The sequence below is a fragment of the Pinus tabuliformis genome, chromosome 6, assembly GCF_031772625.1.
Source record: "Pinus tabuliformis cultivar Carrire ecotype Pingquan chromosome 6, CPIR1, whole genome shotgun sequence".
In the NCBI taxonomy this organism is placed as follows: domain Eukaryota; kingdom Viridiplantae; phylum Streptophyta; class Pinopsida; order Pinales; family Pinaceae; genus Pinus; species Pinus tabuliformis.
Window position 1 is genome coordinate 1,544,216,884 of NC_142292.1, and position 23,726 is coordinate 1,544,240,609.

Genomic DNA, 23,726 nt, shown 5'->3' on the forward strand with positions numbered 1-23,726 from the left:
TACTAAGCAGTTTGTAGATATGGATGAAAGAAAACAAAAGGTTAAATCCATGTTATGACCATACTAGTTTTCATCCACAATTGGGAGGGGTACTAACTTCTAAACAGTTTGTCTCACTAGAGAGTGTGGGTTTCTTACATGTATTCCAATCTCAACATTTTCATTACAGCTTGACACGTTTTTCTTCTCAGCTCCATAATATCTACAACTTTCATTTTATATGGTTGCTTCATGTTTTTGGGAAGGAGCCAAGAGCATCATGTACTTCTTACATCATTCTATCATATAGAAATGCACGTTTGACATAAATTTACCATGGCTAGGCAATATAACGAACATAAAAAAATTGGCCTCCTAAAAGGCTAGGAAAGAGTGCATTCAACTTTGGTACATGTAGGGTTTATGGAGGGGTCTGGTTTCAACCTCACACCAACAGCTCCCTTTAGCCTTATCCTACATTTATTTTTCTGCCATTCTTCAATCAACTTTAGCTGGGCCTTAATTCACACACTTACCTATTTGGAGACGAAGCCTCATTCCTCATTCTAAATACATTTTTTTGCCATTCTTCAATCAACTCTAGTTGGGCCTTAACTCCACACACTTAGTTTTCTGCCATTCTTCAATCAACTTGTTGGGGCGTAATTCACACACTAACCTATTTTGAGACGAAGCCTCATGCCTCATTCTAAATACATTTTTTTGCCAGTTTTCAATCAACTTTCGTTGGGCCTTAACTCCACACACTAACATAGAAAACCTAGCCTCATAAAACCTAGGAACATAGACCAGCTAAAACTAAATAGGGTTTTGATAGACTCCTATGAAGAAGTGGTTCAAACAGGCCAAAGAAACCTTCTTCAGCATATATTTTGTTCCCCCAAGGACAATGGACTCAAGTGGGTCTTATTAGCAAACAATGGTCGATCTTGAAGGAGACCAAATGGAAACCAAATGCTAATTGTTTTTATTCTAAAGGGAATTAAGTTATTAACCAAAAATTTTTTTGAGAGTGGTGCCCTTATGCTTGCTCGTTGTCTTTCTTATGATATTAGGCTTGAAGGGAATTTAGATTCCTTAAAAACTTTAGTACTCCATCATATCATCACATGCACATAGAAAAAATGCATTTCTCCAATGTCATATAATGCTCTAGTCTATTGTAAACCGAACAAAATATTTGATGCCCTTCTGATTTACTTCTATAAGAAAGACATTGATTTCTATTATATGAATGCTTCCCATGTTTTTTTTAAGAATGTTCATTTTAATTATATGCTCCAATTCACTATGTTATATCACCAATTGGTGAAATATGAGAATCCAAATATGATTTTCAAGGATATGGGAGCTTTTATAAGAACTAAATGGAAAGCAATGGAAATCATTGACCATAGAAAAGAAATCATGTGAAGAGAAACAAGATGAAATGAAAGCACACACTGGTGGTAAACTATGGAACTGTGAAGACTTTATTCACTATGTCCTATATTTTTACATTAGGTTTCAAGGGCTCGCAAAGGGCTCGCAAATTAGACTTTTGAAGATTTTGGGGCTACATAAACACGAGACTAAAGAACTGAAGCTTCTCTAAAACTAACAGAAACATAGGTCCACATTTAAGCTTTTGGAACAATATGTGTGCTTTCTCTTCCTGTAAAGACTTAAAAATATAAATGAATATTGTCATTTGATGCAATTATTTTTGAAAATAGAAATGAATTATTGTTATATCTTGCCATGTGTAGGATGAGGATTTGTTCTTGTAGCAACCAATGCTTTGTCCAAACTTTTATTGCTTGGAGGCTTGGGGCCTTGGTTCCTTGGACCGTAAATGTTCCACTGCATGCAGTTCAAGCAGGAGATCAAAGACAGGGATGCTACGTACCTCGCCTCTTGCCATCATTGGTCACCCTCCCCTTATACCATTTCTATCTTTATCCCTGTCCATTTATCATACTCATTGTGCCTTTGTATCTTTGGATTCATTGAAGCAACAATAAAGGGCAACCTGACAAGAGAATTGAAACATGTTAAATGTATGACCTCTTCCATTTCGGTGCTGATCTAACTATACTGGGAAATCTAAGCCCCAGGTTTTGCCTCAATTTTGTATGGCAGCAAGCATTTGTGACTCTTATTTTGGTTGCTAAGCTTTGTACATTTCAGAAGTTATATTTATCCGTGATACCAAGGTTTTTGCTAAGCTAGCCCACTTGTTTATTTTTTTACCATTGTTAGTTTGTTTACTTTCATATATTTATGTTTCTGAGTTTTCACTTATTCATGGTGTACAGGCTGTCAACAATTTGATGGGAATGGAGTTGCAGAGAGTTGTGCCAGGGCAGCATGGAAATTTTGACAAAATGGAGACCTGTAGAAAAACAACAGTCAATGATTTTCTACAATCAATGAGGCAAATTAAGATAAGTGGTAGGAACAAGAGTCGGGATGGTGCAGTAAAACGACCACTGCAAGGCCATGAGCGAGGTTGTGCCTCAAGAAGGAAGAAATAAATTTGCAGTGAATATGAAATACATAGATTGGATGCTAAATACACAAGTTTCTGTTAGCATATCTACATTCAAAGGTAGTAATTACAGACCTATTTTTGTATGGTGACATTTTTTATTTGTTTATGGTTAGTTTAATTCTTTTCATATATTTATTTTTCCAAGTTTGTGCTTGTTCATTGCGCACAGGTTGTTGCTATTAGGCAATTTGATTGGAATAAAGGGCAAGGAAACAGAGAATTGTGCCAGAACATCATGGAAATGCATGGGAACTTTGACAAACTCAAGACTTGAAAATGACAATCAATGATGCAAATTAAGAATGAGTGGTAGGAAGAAGAGTTGGGACTGTGCAGTAAACCGTCACTGCAAGTCCTTGCAAATTAGACTTTTGGAGAGGGCCATGGAAACATGAGACTAAAGCCCTGAAGGCTGAAGCTTCTCTAAAACTAACAGAAGCACAAGCAAAGGTCAACATTTAAGCTTTTGGAACAATATATGTGCTTTATGTTCCTGTTAAGATATAAAAATATATTGTCATTTGTTGCAATTATTTTTGAAACGAGAAATGAATTATTGTTATATCTTGCCATGTGTAGGACCAGGCTTTGTTCTTGTCCCAACCAATGCTTTGTCCAAACTTTAATTGCTTTGGAGGCTTTGGGCCTTAGTTCCTTATATCTTGTTCCTTTGACCGTAAATGTTCCACTGCCTGCATGTCAGGCAGGAGATGAAAGACAGGGATACTACCTACTTCACCTCTCCCCATCATTGGTCACCCTCCCCATATACCATTGCTATCTTTAGCCCCGTCTATTGGTCATACTCACTCTACCTTTTTATTTCTGGATTCATTGAATCGATACTAAAGGGCAACCTGACAAGCAAATTGAACCATGTTGAACGTATGACCTCTTCAATTTCGGGCTGATCTAACTATATCGGGGATTCTAAGCCCCCAAGTTTGCCTCAATTTTGTGTGTGGTTGCTAAGCTTTGTACTTTTCAGAAGTTATATCTATCCATGATACTAAGTTTTGTGGTAAGCTATCCCACTTTTTTATTTTTTTACCCTTGTTAGTTTAATTGCTTTTATATATTTATGTTTGTAAATTTGTGCGTATTCATTGTGTACAGGCTGCCAACAACTTGATGGGAATGGAGTTGCAGAGAGTTGTACCAGGGCAGCGTGGAAACTTTGGAAACTTTGACAAACTCGATACCTGTAGAAAAAAACCAACAATGATGTAAACTAAGATAAGTGGTGGGAAGAGGAGTTAGGATGGTGCAGTAAAACCATCACTGGACATGATCAAGGTTGATCCTCAAGAAAGAAGAAAGAAAATTTGCAGTGAACTTGAAATACACATGCTAAAAGGGCTGAGAGGAAAAAATGGATTGGATGCTAAATACAAATAAAGCTTTTGCTAGCATATCTCCATTCAAAGGTAGTAATTACAAACCTATTTTTTTATGGTGACATTTTTTATTTGTTTAGGATTTTTTGGTTGGCTGACCCTCGAGGATTTGAAAATGTTTTAAAACTCCGACTCCGACTCCGACTCCGACTCGGCCGAGGGTCGACTCCGACTCCGACTCCGACTCGGTATCGACTCGGCCGGCTCAATTTCAATGACTCGGTCATTGTAAAAAATACATTAAATATTTATTTTTTTATAAAAACACATAATTTTAAAGATTTTCATTCATGTTTCCAAACGCACAGCATTAGAATATAGATAGAAGACAACATATGATCCAAGTAGGCTCATGAATATATCCATTATATCAAAATGGCACCCAATGCATTGTCCAATACATACACGATGATGATATAGAGATCAAAACAAAAACACATAACCAAGGAGGCTATAAATGGCCTCTACAACAAAATTCTGTGACCAGTACTACTGGCTACTGCTAGAGTTGCCAACGTCATCTAGCTCAGTGTTACTTGGAAGTTGGGAGCAGGAGCGAAAGTGGGGAGTGAGAGTGAAAACGGGAGCAGGAGTGACATTTTCAGAAGCTCTTGGTTTGGGAGTGAATCCCAGAGGAGTTCGACAACCAATGTCACTAACATCAAGGTACATAGAGGGATTGGTGCTCTTGATTAAATACGAGTTCCATACCCTAATAGATGACAAAATTCAATGGAAACATTGCAATCCTCCAATCCTGAAATCCTGAAAAACTGATAAGTCTGCTGGATTTTGAATGAAATCCAAAATTCTACTTTCTCCATATGAAATCCAATGAGGCCGAAACCACTCTCAAACATCCTAAGTCATTTCATGGTAATGTTAAAAATTCAAGTAAAAGGATGAAAATGAAGATTAAGAATTTAACATTACCATGAAATTTAAACAGCATATCAATAGTAGAGAGCATTTGAGTGTGTTAAATAGGGTTTGGGAGGGGGAAATGGACCCCAAATAACATTTAACTAATTCATAAAACACATTGGAGTTCAAACCGTTCAGCAAAAACTTCAAAATTTCATTAAAAAAATGTCAAATCGTTGTTTTGATGGGGCTACAGGGCACTGGTTATGACTCGACCGAGTTGGCCGAGTCAGCCATGACTCGGCCGAGTCATGGTTGACTCGGCCTACTGAACCGTTTCCTCCACCGAGTCACATTTCTGGGCAATGAAACGGATCAACTCGGCCGTTTCTGTTTTGAATCGGTCGAATTTTAAAACTATGTTGAACATTGTTTACATAATACTTCTATGGCGATAGGCAATTGATCTGACCTATTGTTTATGGTTAGTTTAGTTCTTTTCATATATTTATTTTTCCAAGTTTATGCTTATTCATTATGCACAGGCTGTCGCTATTAAGCAACTTGATGGGAATGGAGGGCAAGGAAACACAGAGAATTGTTCCAGAGCAGCATGGAAATGGATTGGAACTTTGACAAACTCAAGACTTGTAGAAAAACAACAATCAATGATGGGAATGGAGGGCAAGGAAACACAGAGAATTGTTCGAGAGCAACATGGAATGGATTGGAACTTCAACAAACTCAAGACTAGTAGAAAAACAACAATCAATGATGGGAATGGAGGGCAAGGGAACACAAAGAATTGTTCCAAAGCAGCATGGGAATGGATGGGAACTTTGACAGACTCAAGACTTGTAGTAAAACAACTATCAATGATGCAAATTAAGATAAGTGGTAGGAAGAGGAGTTGGGAGGATGCAGTAAACTGTCACTGCAAGGCCATGATCAAGGTCGAGCCTCAAGAAAGAAAAAGCCATGATTAAGGTTGATCCTCAAGAAAGAAAATTTGCTCTGAAGCATGAAATACACCGATAGACTGACTAAAAGTGTTGGGAGGAAAAGTCTCCGTTATCTTATTATCTCCATTCAAAAGTAATACTTGGTAAATGTTGTCTGCCACAATAGTCCAAAACACTAATATAGGCGTGAATTAAGCAAAGGAGCTTTAAAAAGATGGCATAGATGTCTTTTTGGGCTGTTCTTAGAAATCGAAGGACATCATAGTACAGGGTTATCATCAATCAGAAACTCTGGGGATTCTCAGTCTTCACATCCCTCATTCAGTTCTAGTGGCATCATCATATTCAGGTCTAATGATTCAACTTAAGTCAGAAATCGAAGGACATCAGTTCTAATGATTCAACTTAAGTCAGAAATCGAAGGACATCATAGCAATGTTTTTTGGGATGTTCCTATCAAATCAGATTTGCAAGCCCACGTCATTGCAAACCCACTTCAGAAATTGAAGGACATAGCAGAAGTTTATCATCAATCACAAGCAAACTCTGAGGATCCTCATCGTCTTCCCATCTCTCATTCGGTTCTAGTGGCATCAACATATTCAAGTGTAACAATTCTTATTCAAGTCTAACAGTTCTTGGATCCAATGTTTAGCCTGTAAATACAATATTGCCCCCCAATAGACTGGTTTTCTTTCCCAATTAGTTTTTATGTTGGACAGCAATTTGGATATTGTAAATTGCACCATAAACCACATATTTACTTTGGGCCCAGCACTGTGTACCCTTTGTGATAATACAAGTAATGTTCCTGTACTTTGAAATTAGTTTCTATACTGGTCAGCAATTTGGATATTATAAATTGCACCATAAACCACATATTTATGTTGGGCCCAACACTATGCCCTTCGTGCTACCCTTCGTGCTAATAAAAATGTTGGGCCTAGGACTGTTTGCCCTTTGTGCTAATACAAGTAATGTTCCTGTACTTCAAAATCAGTTTCTATGCTGGTCAGCAATTTGGATATTGTAAATTGCACCATAAACCATATATTTATGTTGGGCCCAGCATTGTGTGCCCTTCATGCTAACACAAATATAGCAAATAATGTTTCTGTAATTCAAAATTAATACATTAAGCAAATAATGTTTCTGTGCTTTAAAATTAATACATTGTGCCATAAATGAACCGAGTATCTTCATAACTAGCTCTCAATAATAGCCCTACAGTGGACTTCTTTAACAGTTCTACATGTCTATGTTTTATGGAATTTGAAGTTTTAGCCCTACAGTGGACTTCTTTAACAGTTCTACATGTCTATATTTTATGGAATTTGAAGTTTTGGTTCAAAGAGTGTCATGATTTTTCCCACTTAACTTAAAAATCAATTTAGTGCAAAATTATATATATTTCAAGGTTGAGCTGCAAACCTGACAGTGTCTTCAATGCATTTTATTGCTAACAGTGTTTTCTCCCTACAGTGGACTTCTTCAACAGTTCTATATGTCTAGATTTTATGGAATTTGAAGTTTCAGTTAAAAGAATGTCATGCTTTGTTCCACTTAACTTAAAAATCAAACTAGTGCAAAATTATATATATTTCAAGGTTGAGCTGCAAACGACTTGAATGCATTTTATTCCTGAGTGTCTTCAATGCATTTGATTGTTAATAGTGTTTTCTTTAAGTATCCGTAAAGGGGATCACTTTGTGTTTATTCTAAGATATCCTATATCCTATTTATTTGGTGTTGTGTTCTCAGATGTTATTAATGTTCCTGGCTTTTGAATGGAGAAGGTGGTTTGAGCTTCCAGAAGGCGGGAGAACCCTTAAAGGTAGAAATTTTAGGTTCGTAGCAAGCCTAGATAGGAAGTGGGGATTAGACTAGTCATTGTACATTACAGAAAAGTATTTCATGCACAATTGCATGGGTAGGGACACGTGTTGGAACACCTGCAGGCCAAATTGGCATCACAATGTAAACAACAACCCTTTAATTTTTCTGCACAACTGCAATGGTATCACAACGTAAACAACAACCCTTTAATTTTTCTGCACAACTGCAATGGTAGGGACACCTCCGGGGCAAATTGGGATCACAATGTAAACAACGACCCTTTAATTTTTCTCCATAACTGCAATAATTTTTCTGCACAACTGCAATGGTAGGGACACCTCCAGGGCAAATTGGCATCACAATGTAAACAATAACCCAATAATTTTTCTGCACAACTGCAATGGTAGGGACACCTCTAGGGAAAATTGGCATCACAATGTAAACAATAACCCTTTAATTTTCCTGATTGCACCCGCAGCCTTGTGAGACAGCCAGTTGTAAGAAGACCCTGAGAAGTATTGCCTCTTTCAATGTGCATTTGTATTTATAGCTAGATTTCCATTGATTTCTTTCATTGTTCTTGAACTATGAATCCAAGATGACGAATACATTCTTCTGATTTCAAACTTGCCCCCTTCAATGGCACATAGGTCATTTGTATTGCAAAGTTTGGAAGTCCTAATCTGCCAATCTGCCAATCGACACATTTGTTATAGTCAAAGTAAAATGAAATTGAAAGTGTCTCAATCTGACTAACTACAAATTCCACAGTATCCTGGTCTTTGTACTCTTTTTAATGTGTGCTTGTATTTATAGGTAGATTTTCATTGATTTTTTCCATTGTTCCTGGACTATGAAATCAAGATGACGAATACTTTCCTCTGATTTCAAACCGCCCCGTCAATGGTACAAATGTCATTTGTATCAATGATAGTAATTTCAGAGTTTGGAAGTCCTAACCTTCCAATGGAAGCATTTGTTGTATTCAAAAGTAAAATGGAATGCCAATTTCACTCTTGAGTGGTACAAATGTCATTTGTATCGATGAGATAGTAATTGCAAAGTCTAGAAGTCCTAATCTGCCAATGGAAGCATTTGTTGTAGTCAAAGTAAAACGAAATGCCAATCTCACTCTTGAAAGTAGTGTAGTCTGATTAATTACAAAATCCACATTATCCAGTCTTTGCGCTCTTTCATGGGTCTCGAAGTATCACTGTATTTGTTGTTGTATTCCTCTTACGAATTCCACATTAAGTATCAGTGTATTTATTGATATATTCCTCTTGTTGAATTGTTGGATCATTTAATGGTATTTGTTAGTAGAAGTAAGTAAAATTAAGTTAGGTTTTGATCTAGTCCTAACTTACTCGTTATTCGATTAGATAAACACTAACGAATGGCTTTGATAAAGCGACACTAATTCATGGCTAACTAGCTCATTCTACTACTAAGATAAATTCTCTAAGAAAATCTCGACCGAAGTCACCACTTTTTACCTCTGAAAATGTTTGATTCCTCTTAGATTGAAATAAAGAAAACTGAACTGAGCAAGACTAGAAAACTTTCATATGATGAACCACTACCCTTTTTCACTTTACCTCAGAATAAACTTCACCTATAGAAATCCTCTGGCAATGGAAACCAGGGCAAATTGGCATCACAATGTAAACAATAACCCAATAATTTTTCTGCACAACCGCAATGGAGGTGTTTTCTGCACAACTGCAATGGTAGGGACACCTCCAGGGAAAATTGGCATCACAATGTAAACAATAACCCTTTAATTTTCCTGATTGCACCCGCAGCCTTGTGAGACAGCCAGTTGTAAGAAGACCCTGAGAAGTATTGCCTCTTTCAATGTGCATTTGTATTTATAGCTAGATTTCCATTGATTTCTTTCATTGTTCTTGAACTATGAATCCAAGATGACGAATACATTCTTCTGATTTCAAACTTTCCCCCTTCAATGGCACATAGGTCATTTGTATTGCAAAGTTTGGAAGTCCTAATCTGCCAATCTGCCAATCGAGACATTTGTTGTAGTCAAAGTAAAATGAAATTGAAAGTGTCTCAATCTGACTAACTACAAATTCCACAGTATCCTGGTCTTTGTACTCTTTTTAATGTGTGCTTGTATTTATAGGTAGATTTTCATTGATTTTTTCCATTGTTCCTGGACTATGAAATCAAGATGACGAATACTTTCCTCTGATTTCAAACCACCCCGTCAATGGTACAAATTTCATTTGTATCAATGATAGTAATTTCAGAGTTTGGAAGTCCTAACCTTCCAATGGAAGCATTTCTTGTAGTCAAAAGTAAAATGAAATGCCAATTTCACTCTTGAATGGTACAAATGTCATTTGTATCAATGAGATAGTAATTGCAAAGTCTGGAAGCCCTAATCTGCCAATGGAAGCATTTGTTGTAGTCAAAGTAAAACGAAATGCCAATCTCACTCTTGAAAGTAGTGTAGTCTGATTAATTACAAAATCCACATTATCCAGTCTTTGCGCTCTTTCATGGGTCTCGAAGTATCATTGTATTTGTTGTTGTATTCCTCTTACGAATTCCACATTAAGTATCAGTGTATTTATTGATATATTCCTCTTGTTGAATTGTTGGATCATTTAATGGTATTTGTTAGTAGAAGTAAGTAAAAATAAGTTAGGTTTTGATCTAGTCCTAACTTACTCGTTATTCTATTAGATAAACACTAACGAAGGGCTTTGATAAAGCGACACTAATTCATGGCTAACTAGATCATTCTACTACTAAGATAAATTCTCTAAGACAATCTCGACCAAAGTCACCACTTTTTACCTCTGAAAATGTTTGATTCCTCTTAGATTGAAATAAAGAAAACTGAACTGAGCAAGACTAGAAAACTTTCATATGATGAACCACTACCCTTTTTCACTTTACCTCAGAATAAACTTCACCTACAGAATAAACTTCACCTATAGAAATCCTCTGGCAATGGAAACCAGAGACGAGAATGAAATCATTGGTAAGTTAAAGAGATCTTTAGATGTCCATATGAAACCACCACACTTCCACACCTGTTTCACTTTACCTCGGAATAAACTTCACATATATAAATCCTGTGGCAATGGCCGGAGACTAGAATGGAATCATTGGTAAGTTAAAGAGATCTTTAGATGTCCATAGAACAAAGCAATGCAAAGGATAGATCGGCAGAGCTAATCCATAGCATGATGTAGCGAATCACATAGTACATTGTTGTAGGTGTTGTAGCAACTCACATAGTAGGACGGTGTTATAAGTGTTAGAAGCAACTCACATAGAAATAGGTGTTGTAGCAACTCACATAGTAGGACGGTGTTGTAGGTGTTAGAAGCAACTCACATAGAAATAGGTGTTGTAGCAACTCACATAGTAGGATGGTGTTGTAGGTGTTAGAAGCAACTCACATAGGTGTTAGAAGAAACTCACATAGAAATAGGTGTTGTAGCAACTCACATAGTAGGATGGTGTTGTAGGTGTTAGAAGCAACTCACATAGAAAGACGTCGTTGTAGTCGTTGAACCCTCTTGAGTTGAGGATGAGAGTCCATAGGAGTGATCCACCTCTTCATAAATCTTCACCTAGCTCAACCTTCCTAAAAAAATATAATTATACCAAATCCCTAATACCAAATCCGTTGAACCCTCTTGAGTTGAGGATGAGAGTCCATAGGAGTGATCCACCTCTTCATAAATCTTCACCTAGCTAAACCTTCCTAAAAAAATATAATTATACCAAATCCCTAATACCAAATCCCCAATCTAATGCGATGTATAAAAGTAGATTTAGTAGATTTACTGCAAAAAATAATATACTTCATTATGGTGATCCAACCTTCACCTAGCTCAACCTCCCTTGAAAAAATATAATAGTAGTTTTATTGCAAAAAATAATATACTTCATTATGGTGATCCAACCTTCACCTAGCTCAACCTCCCTTCAAATAAATATAATTTTACTAAATCCCCAATCTAATGCGATATATAATAGTAGATTATAAAAATAATGTATTTCATTATGGTGATCCAAGTTCTTATTAAGAGGGTTGATACCTCCTTTGTCTTTGGTCTATTGGAACTTCTTTCGAGGTAGAAAAGTTGATTGCAAGCCAAAGCCAATTTAGATGCCCTGAGACAAAATAACAAATCAACAAAGCTAATAAAAACACCCTAACATGAAACAAGAAGCTTTTCAAGTTTAGTGCTTCATCCTCTATTAGCAAGATAGGAAGGAACCAACACCATAAATTCTTCAACATGACATTGCCCAAAATATCAACCTCGATGCCATCACGAAAAACATTACAGTAATGAATAATAGATGATTTGCTTAGTTTTCACTTTGGTTATGAAGAAAGCACGAGGTCAAATCCCATAATCACATACTTTTGTTGCTTTCGCCCGCCGCAGCACCTTAGAAAAGCCTCGTGTGACTCCCACTTTTAGTACCTTTTGGATGTAGATTTACTATAGGCGGAAGCTCTGTCCATAAAACCAGGGAAAAAAAAAATTTGACGCTATATACCAACTGCAAATTGTAACTGTCTGAAAAACTCAAATTACACAGATGGAAATAAAAACTTAACATTGTCAAGAAAATCGACTTTCGTAGGTAAATTGTAGCATATAAATGTATGTGTGTGCAGATTGAATAAATGGCCTGCTGAGCTCTGTTTTGCATTTACTTCGTGTGATTATTGGGGTGACAGGTAGAAGTATTTGGGTTTGAATGAAGCAAATTTTGCGTTTATTCTTTCTGACAGTTCTTTGTAAGGAAATTCGTGGGTAGCTCTACGTAACTTTCATGTTTATAGAGACAGGATAACAGGGTAGCTCTACATGCTTCGTCTGTTGCAGATAAATGGATATTCCATATTTTTACAAGTTCTTAACATAAATTGGGTATTTTTATTAAATGGCAGTACATAAGTGAATATCTCTCTCTTTTTTGTAGAGCTCCTTTTATCATTTAGTGACGTATAATAAGTTATTATAGTTAGAAGGTTGTTTGTCAAATTTCAAATCATAGCTATTTTGGTTTGGTCACCACTTATTTGTTATTTCCCATTTCATAGCTATGACATCTCTGTCTTATTGCAACCTTATTATATGTAATGATTTTTTCTTCAGTGAAAATGGGCACAAAGGTTCTGTAGTGAATATTGTCCAAGAATGGAGTGTATCACATGATTGTTGTTTATCGTTGTAGTTGTAATGAGCAAATCAGGGTCAATTTAACACTGTTGTTTAAATCCTTTTGCTGTCGTAACTTTATGATCTTGGGCTTCTTCTAGATTTTTCCATCTACATGCTGCTTTAACTTTATGATCTTGGGCTTCTTCTAGATTTGTCCATCTGCATAAGCTACGCTGCCTTTATTCTTATTCAGTTTAAATGAAACTTCTTTTAGATTTGTCCATCTACATAAGCTACGTCGCCTTTATTCTTATTCAGTTTAAATGAAACTTCTTCTAGATTTGTTCATCTACATAAGCTACGCTGCCTTTATTCTTATTCAGGTTAATTTCATTTTTTTAGGTGGATAATGTATTTGAGAAAAAGCTGAAGCCGAGCCATCTTGTGAAATTCTCTCAAATCCAGTTCAAGTTGTTCCAGCGCAGGAAAAGTATATTAATTTTTTTTTAAGCCGAGCCATCTTGTGAAATTCTCTCAAAGTCACAATTGTCTCAAATCCAGTTCGAGTTGTTCCAGCGTAAGAAAAGTATATTAAGTTTTTTTGAAGAGAGCGCATATGTGCCCATCTAATTAATGCCTTCAGGGTTTGTTTTACTAAGGGTCACCAAGCCATCAGAACCAGAATCGTATTTTGACTGATTCATCACCTTCATCATTAACGCCATTTGGAAATTCAATCCCCAAGCACTTGCATCAGCTGTCTGTTGAGGATGGAGAACCTAAACCACAACAATCTTTTGAATAAAACACATGGTCCAACTGATTGGACAGTTTTTAACCGGAAGAAATCGTTTCTTGAAAGATTCCTTAGAAACAATCTTTTGAATAAAACACAATACAACTTATTGGATAGTTTTTCATTGGAAGAAATCGTTTGTCGAAAGATTCCTTCGAAACGACAAACCTTCCAAAAGGTCCTCTTTATTTGCATTTTTAGAAGTCATTATGTGGTTTGTTTAATTTTACCTTTATTTGCATTTTTTTAGAAGTCATTATGCGGCTTTGTTTAATTTTAACCATGTATTTATCTTCTCTGGTCCAAAAAGAGGCACTTAATAATCTTGTTGGCAGAACTTATATTGTTATGATGGTCATGAAATCATTTGAAGTTTGTATGTGCCTCTGAAGTATGGAAGTTTGTATATGAGTAGATAAATCATAAATTAGTGTGAGTTTGGATCATAATTTTTATGGTGACCTTTTATGTTAGAAGTTTGTATGTGAGCAGATAAATCATAAATTAGTGTGAGATTGGACTATAATTATGACCTTTTATGTTAGAAGTTTGTATGGGAGCAGTTAAATCATAAATCAATGTGAGTTTGGACCATAATTTTTATGGTGACCTTTTATGTTAGACTTTGCATGTATTATTTTTCACTAGCACCAATTCTTGGATATCTGGGTTTGATTGAAGTATTCTACCTTTGAAGTTTCACCAACATTAGTGCTTTCATATTTGGGTTTGATTAAGGGATTCTACCTTGAAACTCCTTGATGAGCCACATCTTGTATGAAGTTTTTCATGAGCTACATCTTCTATGAAGTCCTTGAAGTATTTGATTAGCTACATCTTGTATGAAGTTTTCATCTAATATGAAGTATGAGTCTTTGAAGTACTTTGTGAACTACATCTTGTATGAAGATGAATTCATGAAGTATGAAGTGCTACATTTTGATGTATGAAGTATAGATAAAGTATACATCAAGATTATATGAAGTATGAAGTCCTTGAAGGAGTATGAAAATTCTTATATGAAGTAATAATATCACATTACAAGATTCAAATTTTTAATATTTTAAGCACATAAAGATAAAAAGATTATAAAGATAAAAAAAATTATAAAGACAAAAATGACTTGTAAAAGAAAATTGTCATTATTTTTCATATTTTAAGATTCTTGCATTGTCACTATTTTTCATATTTTGAGGTTCTTGTATGAAGATTCAAGATTCAAATAAAGATAAATATTAAAAATATGAAGATTCAAGATTCAAATTAAGCATATAAATATTATAAAGATAAATATTAAAAATTACTTGTAAAAGCAAGTTGTCACTATTTTTGAGATTTTGGTATGAAGATTCAAATTAAGCATATAAATATTATAAAGATAAATATTTGAGGTATGAACATTCAAGATTCAAACTAAGCATATAAATATTATAAAGATAAATATTAAAAATGACTTGTAAAAGCAAATTGTTGCTATTTTTTGAGATTTTGGCATGAAGATTCAAATTCTTAATATTTCAAGAATATAAAAACGAACAGAAAGTAAATTTCACTATTTTTTCATAAAACAAAATATAAATTATAATATCATATTAATTTATATAGTTATATTTCATATTCAATTGAGATAGTGCATTATAATATCATAAAGAAAATATGAATTATAATATCATATCAATTTATATAGTTATTTTTCATATTCAATTCAGATGTGGATTATAATATCATATTACAAGTTTTAAATCTTTAATATTTTAAGTATATAAAGATAAAAATGACTTGTAAAAATAAATTTTACAATTTTTCATATTTTGTTGAGATTTTGGTATATTTTGTTGAGATTCTTGTATGACAATTCAAAATTTTAATATTTTAAGCATATAAAGATAAAAAATGATTTGTAAAAGCAATTTTCACTATCTTTCATGTTTTGTTGAGAATATGAATTATATTAATATTATTAATTTATAGTTATAAAATTTATAAATCAAATAATTGAAATGCTTAAATGGTTAAGTAATTGAGAAACCTCAACCTTTTGAGAGACCCAATTATTGGAGCAAGAGATGAGGAAGCTTCATTACCAAATACATAGGTTCTTCTTAAATAAATAGCTGTACCAAGTCGTCTAGCCTCAACATAGTAAAGACTAAATTGGATGAGTGTGGTAGAATCTTTCTTTGTTATATGTTGATGTGGAATCTAGTCTATTGAGAAATAATTACATGAGTGTGGTAGAACCTTTCTTTGGTATATGTTGATGTGGAATCTAGGCCATAGGGAAATAGTTACAAGGATACGAGTATGTGGAATTAGTGTAGTCTAATTTTACTCTTTGTACCTAGTGTTGGGGTGGAGAGGTAAAAGGGCGTAGGGGCTTAGGGGAAAGGCGAAAGGGCAGAAAGGCAAAGGGGCTTAGGGGAAAGGCGAAAGGGTAGAAAGGCAAAGGGGCTTAGGAGAATTATATTTTTGGAGTTGGTTAGTTGTTGAGGAATATTATGGTCTTTCTAATTTAAAATTCACCAATCGAAGGCTTATTACTACAACCAATTACTGATGCTTATTACTACAACCATGGAAATAAAATTAGTAGTTGTTTGTAGGGGGACGCTGCGAATGGTATTTGCTCTTAGTCATGCACCTAAGACTAAGGGCATTCATCTTCGAATAATGTGATCATACTCCTAACAAATAGCATAGCGAGAGAGCCCAAATGACTCGCATGGAGGGATAGAATCCCACCTCGAGAAGACTTGTAACACTTCTTCGAAAAGAAGGGTAATTTATTAGCTTCGTGCTTTCATAGTCATGCCAGTGTACCATTTGAATTTTTTAATCTTAAAAAGACCATTCTAACATTCCTTAAAAAGAGGGTAATTTATTAGCTTTTTGCGTTTAGAATCATGCCCGTGACTTTTCTAATCTTGGAAAGACCATTCTAACAAGCAACAATAGAGATTTGTGTTTTTTTAAAAGTTTGATAGAATTTCAAGATAGAATACCACTTGGAGAAGACTTGTAACATTTCTAGAAGGGTAATTTATTAGCTTCGTGCTTTCATAATCATGCCAGTGTACCATTTGATTTTTTAATCTTAAAAAGACCATTCTAAAATTCCTTAAAAACGGTAATTTATTAGCTTTGTGCTTTTAGAATCATGCCCGTGACTTTTCTAATCTTAAAAAGACCATTCCAACAAGCAACACTAGTGATTTGTGTTTTTTAAAAGTTTGATAGAATCTCACCTCGTTTTAAGAAAGTTAAATATATCATGTTTTATTGTTGTTCACTGAAGCTTTTGACTTAATACACATTGGTAAACCAGAGGTTTACCTATTTGCATATGAAAATTTTGCCCTCAAATAAATGAAACACTATTTTAAAATGAAATACACAATTGTTTGGCTAGAACATAAGAATTATTTGATTATTAAGCTTTGGAGTGTAATTTAAAAAAAAAATATATCTTCTACTTATTTTCAATTCTTTTTATTTGCTTTCAATTCTAAATTGTTTAAACCTTTTTTTATAAATAAAGTATTATTCATTATTTACTCACTCTAAGTCAAGGCTAACCATAAACAATTTATTATGTAGAACATTTTTACTTGGCTAACCATAAACAAAGTTTATTATGTAGAACACTTTTATTTTTTTTGTTTGTTTCTAATTATCTTGTACTTATTTCTAACTCTCTTTCTTTATTTCCAATTATCTTATACCTATTCCAAACTCTCTCTCTTTGTTTCACATTCCAAATTAACATAATGATTAATTTTGTTTAAACTTTTTTTATCCACTATCACCTGATTCTAAGACCAGCTCCAACATAAAAACACAGAACAGAAGTTAAAATCTTATTAATTCATACTATTAAGTAAAGTTTCATCGACTTAGGCAAAATTTCTTTTAAAAATTGAAATCAAACTAATTTATTATGAAAATATAATTACAATATAAATTTTAAATTATATCAAAAATATTTTTAATAAACATTTAAATCACAAATTTAAGCCCTCTCATATTTTAAAACACCGACTTTATGCGTTACATTTTAAAACTCCAGAACAAAACTATATTTTGACTGCACATTTTCCAGAGCATACGACCAATAATCTTGATCTCCAAATGACGACACTATCCCCAAAATGGCACCGCCCATACCAACCATATATAAATCCCACGGTTATTAACAACTTTGCACTGATAATGGTGCCGTGAGTGCAGTAGAATGGGAAATGGGTGTTGAATACGTGGGCTGCCCGTTCTGCCCCACCGATGGTATGGAAAGTGTTAAGACCCTCTCAGCACTGGGCTGCGCAGCTCCTCCCTCAGTTTTTCCGAGAGCAGGAGTATTAACAGGGAGATAACTCTGCAGTTAGTAGCCAATAGATTCGTTTATCAGCACCCACCAGAATCGATCTGAAATACGCGCTAACTTGCTGGAACAGATTTGAGATGCCCCACGTTGCAGTCTCAAATTATCCCACATGCAGCCTCTTCCGCCGATGTGGCGCCTTCACGTGGATCCTTAACCACTGCGATGTCACACGGTTTTACAATTTGACGGTCTAGATTTAATGAGAGTCGACGGTCAAGATTTGGAGAGATTCGACGGCTCAGATTGGCAAAGATCTGACGGTCCAGATTTACCTAAATTCAACGGTTCAGATTGACCTATATCCGACGGCTCAGGTTTCTTTAGATCCGACGGTCTAAATCTGTCTATATCTGACGACCCAGATCTGATAGATCTAATGCCCCATATCTACTAGATCTAACGGTCCATATTGGACGAGATCCAACGACCCAGATCTAGCTTGATTCAACGGCTCAGATCTTCCAAATCTAACGGCCTTGATTGGCCGAGATTTGATGGCCCAGATCGACCAAGATCTGACGGCGCAGATTTACGAAAATTTAACGGTTCAGATTGACCAATAATTGACGGCTCAAATTTCCTTATATCTGACGGTCAAGATCTGTCTATATCTGACGACCCAGATCTGCTAGATCTAACGGCCTAGATCCTCTAGATCTAATGGCCCAGATTGGACGAGATCCAACGGTCCAGGTTGGATGAGATCCAACGGCCCAGATCAGACAAGATCCAACGGCCCAGATTGGATGAGATCCAACGACTCAGATCAGTCAATATCTGACGGTCCAGATCTAGTGTGATTCAATGGCTCAGATCCTCCAGATCTAACGGCCTAGATTCGTTGATATTCGACGGCCCAGATTTACGAAAATTCAACGGTTCAGATTGACCGATATTTGACGGATCAGATTCCTTAGATCCGACGGTCCAGATTTGACGGCTCAAATCTGCTAGACCTAACGGCCCAAATTAGACGAGATCCAATGGCCCAGATTTACCAAATCCAACGGCTGAGATATGTCAGATCTAACGGTCCAGATTTGATGGCTCAAATCTGCTAGATCTAACGACCCAAATTAGACGAGATCCAATGGCCCAGATTTGGCTTGATTCAACGGCTCAGATATTCCAGATCTAACGGTCTAGATTGGCCTATATCGCACGGCCCAGATCTGTCAAAATCTGATGGCTCAGATTGGCCAATATTTGACGGCCCAGATCGATCGATATCTGACGGTCCAGATCACTTAAGATCCAACGAACGAGATTTGGGCAGATCTGACGGCTGAGATATGTTAGATCCAACGACATAGATCACCCGAGATCCAACGGTCCAGATCATGCCAGATCGACGACCGAGATCTGCCAGATCTAACGGCCTAGATTAGGCAAGATCTGACGGCCCAGATCTGTTAGGATCCGACGGTCCAGATTTGCGAGATCTGACGACTCAGATTTGGATAGATCAATGGTGGAAATATGACAGATCTGACGGCCAAGATTCGGCAAGAGCTGACGGTCTAGATCTGGAAGATCTAACGGCCTAGATTGGCCGAGATCTGTCAAGATCCGACGGATCAGATTTTCCAGATCTGTCAGATCCAACGGTCCAGATATAACAGATCCAACAGTCCATATTTTTCAGATCTGACGGTTCATATTTTCCAAAATCCGACGGGCCAAATTTGCTTGATCCAACGGGCTAAATTTGCTTAGATCAGAACATATCCGACCATTTTGGGTAGAGTGCTATTTTCTCTGTCAAATTTGATGAAATTGGGTTCAGTTCGAAGGTCTTTTTCAAACCCAAATTCAAGGTCAATCCGCGCAGCTACACGCAAAAAATTTCTGCAATGTGATTCTTTCTGAAAGGGTTTTGTATTTGTGGGCCAATTCTGTTGACTAGATCTGTCTAGATCGGCCCAGATCCGAGCAATTTGGGTGGAGTGCTATTTTCTCTGTAAATTTTGATGAAATTGGTGTCAGATTGAATGTTTTGTTAACCCAAACTGAAGGTCGATCTGCGGAGCTACAAGCAAAGAATTTCTGCAATGTGATTCTTTATAAAAGCTTTTTATATTTGAGGGTCAATTATGTTGCCCATATCTGTCTTGATCGGGCCAGATCCGACCATTTTCGGTAGAATGCTATTTTCTCTATCAAATTTGATGAAATTGGTGTTAGTTTGAAGGTTTTTTAAATCCAAATTGATGTTCGATCGGTGGAGCTACAGTTAAAGGATCTCTGCATTGTGATTCTTTCTGAAAGGGTTTTATATTTTATGGTCAATTCTATTTTAGGGTTAGAATGTAGGCTTCGGGTAGATTGCTGAACTATGGGTTGCTTGCATGTGTTAGCAGAAACCTCTTGGTCTAGACCAGCAGCATTATGCACTAATATGTGATCCCTGCCACCGTTCCCAACATTATGATTCCTGTAAGCGATCCTGTTTTCAAGCTACGGGCAAAGAATTTCTGCAATGTGATTCTTTCTGAAAGCGTTTTATATTTGATGGCCAATTTTGTTTTAGTGTCAGGATGTAGGCTTAGGTAGAATTCAGTGCGGAGTTCTTTGTAGGAAAATTTAATTCTGTTTCCCAGATCTGTCTAGATCGGCCGAGATCCAATCATGTTGGGCAGAGTGCTATTTTCTTCATCAAATTTGATGAAATTGGTTTCAGTTTGAAAAATTTTTTAAACCCAAGTTGGAAGTCGATCCGCGGAGCTACGGGCAAAGAATTTCTGCAATGTGATTCTTTCTGAAAGGGTTTTATATTTGATGGCCAATTCTATTTTAGGGTTAGAATGTAGGCTTAGGGTAGATTCCTGAACTATGGATTCCCTGCATGTGTTAGCGAGAACTGATCAAATTCATCAAATATTGGGAACTTGAACTGTCGCTGTTCTAGTAGGAAATTACTAAATTTTGGAAACCTGAACGTACTGCGTCTAGCATAAAACTACCACCCTTTGGAAAACTTAAAAGTTCCAGATCTGTGCTTCCATGCTTTAAAATCACAGAATGCCAAGCCAATCCAATCTGGCTATGATATCATACATCTGATAAGCAATGTTTAAAAAAAATGGACTAGCTTTTCAATCTGAATTAATCTGAATTATAGACCCTTGCCCTTTTGTTTGGTTTCTTTTCTTTTGAAATGCTGGTATCAAGGGAACTTGAAAACGCGAATTCAGTTATTCAAACTACACTCCCTGTAGCTTGAAATGAAGAAACTGTTAAAGCTAAAGCCAAGCCAGTGTGGAGTTCCGTGTAGGAAATCTGTCATGATTTATGTTTAGTTATTTTAGGAAAAAATTAATATTAACATTCTGGTTGGTTGTTGGCATGTTTTATAAATTAGTTTTTGTTGTAAGGTTTCCTCAATGAGATATTGATTTATGAAGGTGATATAGGTGAATAATTATTATAATATTATTTTTGAATTTTATTTTTTCAAATTAGTTTTGATAGAATTTTTTTATAACGTATTGCCTTTTCATTTAAGAATGAGATTAGCTTTAACTAAAATTTAAAGTGCTGTGAAATTTTATTATAATTTAGTTATTAAATTAGAAGTGGGGATAATTATTATTAGTTGTTATTTGTTAATACAGGTTGATTCATCACTCTTATTTAAGGAAAACCATACTACTTAGAACTATCTTATTTTATTTCTTTAAGTTGGATGATGCTGATCTCTTAGTTAAGTAAAAAGAACTTTAACACTCCAGCTCCAACTAAAACTTAAGCTATTGAAAAAAAAGATTACGTTTTAAAAATAATATATATATTTTTAAATTTTTGATATTAAAAAATTAATATTTTTATAACTTTAATGTTATGAGTAATATTTTTTATAACTTTAATGTTATATTTTGTTTGTTTGTAATGTGTGTTGTTAGTAAAATGAGGGATTGTATGTTACGGATCATGTTTGATCATGTTTGTTTACCTCAAGATTACCTTAAGCTCAATACTCAATTATCATCTTTATTGAGAACCTTGGTAGCTATTGATCTCGCTACTTCAACTTTATATCAAAATTCATGCTTGTCTACCTCAAAATTACCTCAAGCTCAATACTCAATTGTTTTGCCAGAATATTCAATCTCATTGTTGACTCTTGGGGTGTATTTTTTTTTATAGATAATCTTTTGCATTTTTTTCTTTAAATAAACTATTTTATGCTTGTATACCTCAAGCATGAGGTAGACAAGCATGAGCATGAATAGCAATAACAGTGTATGTTAATAATATATGAGAGACTATGTGTATGTTAATAATATATGAGAGACTAAGTATATGTTAATAATATGAGAGACCCTTGGGTATAAAATAAAAAACCCTTGAGGCATACTCACATGCACTAGTCAAAGCCACTTCATAAGGGTTGGTGGCTTGTTATGAGACAACTTACTTATGTGTGGTTTGCCTTAAATGTAGTTTTACTTTTTGTTCCATATTGCAGTGACATACTATTTTTCTTAAAAGTTAGTCCTCCATTTATTCAAGGGGAAAACTTTCATATGCAGATAAAGTAAGTCTCTTGTTTATCAATGTGTATTAAGTCAAAGCTTCAATTAACAACAATAAATTATGCTACATTAGACATTCTAAAAACAAGGTTTGGAACTCTGTCAAGCTAAAGGAAACACAAATATATAATGTTACTATATGTTAAAATGGTCTTTTTAAAGATGAAACAAGTCAAAATAGAAAGACCCATAATATCCCAAAACAACTAACCAACTCCAAAAATATAATTCCCCTACACCAACCCCCAACCTCTCCACCTTACAACACTAGGTACAAAGTGTAAAAATGGATTGCCCGAATTCCCTATATCCACACCTTTCACCTATGGACTAGATTCCACATCAACGTATAACAAAGAAAGATGCCACCACACTCATCTAATTTAGTCTATACTCTATTGGGACTAGATGACTTGGTACAACTATTTATTTGAGAAGAGAATGTTTTTATCCGAAACACTTAACCTCTAGTATTCCTCATCCCTTACTCCAATAATTAGGCCTCTTCTCAAAAGGTTTCTCAATTAAATAAGCATTTTATAATTGAATGTTAATTTAATCTATGAAATTTATAACTATAAATTAATATGATATTATAACTCACATTCTCAAATAAAAATGAAAAATAGTGACAACTTGCTGCTACAAGTCATTTTTTTCTTTATATGCTTGAAATATTAACAATTTGAATCTTCATACAAGATGTAGCTCATTAAGGACTTCAAAGTAGAATCCCTCAATCACCCAAATATCAAAGCAACGATATTGGTAAAAAAATAACATGCAGTCTAATATAAATAGCACCATAAAAATTAGACTCCAAACTCACACTAATTCACTACTTTATGATTTTATTTGATCAGATACATCCATACTTGAGAGGCACATACAAACTTCAAATGGTATCATGGCCATAATAACAATGGAATTTCTGCCAACAAGATTATTAAGTGCCTATTTTTGTATAGTTTTAAAGAAATATTAGTTTCATTTAATATGAAATACAATATCCCAAAAAAAAACTTATATGGAATGGGCTTGATGGTTAAGAGCTCCTTTCACTTGTCTTGAGTAGATTTTCCACATTCGTCACCAAGAGCAAGAATGTGAAAAGAAAGAGGTGCAGATCTTACAAGATGACATGGCTAAAACTAAACAGAGCCACATAATGACTTCTAAAAAATAGAAATAAAGAGGACCTTTGGAAGGCTTGTCATTTTGAAAGACATTCAAAAAATGATTTCTTCAAGTAAAAATCTG

At 35.1% G+C, this 23,726-nt stretch overlaps 2 long non-coding RNA genes and 1 pseudogene across 2 annotated transcripts; 2 read left to right on the forward strand and 1 right to left on the reverse strand.

Annotated features, from left to right (window-relative positions):
• Positions 1 to 1,618: 1,618 nt before the first annotated feature.
• LOC149264610 (uncharacterized) lies at positions 1,619 to 2,978 on the forward strand. Its single transcript, XR_016250113.1, has 3 exons — positions 1,619 to 2,195; positions 2,298 to 2,590; positions 2,703 to 2,978. It is a non-coding gene; the product is annotated as an uncharacterized LOC149264610 (long non-coding RNA).
• Positions 2,979 to 3,666: 688 nt separating this feature from the next.
• Positions 3,667 to 5,904, forward strand: LOC149264611 (uncharacterized). The gene is made up of 2 exons (XR_016250114.1): positions 3,667 to 3,960; positions 5,340 to 5,904. It is a non-coding gene; the product is annotated as an uncharacterized LOC149264611 (long non-coding RNA).
• Positions 5,905 to 19,302: 13,398 nt separating this feature from the next.
• Positions 19,303 to 23,726, reverse strand: part of LOC149264612 (26S proteasome non-ATPase regulatory subunit 1 homolog B-like) — a 34,754-nt pseudogene continuing 30,330 nt past the window's right edge.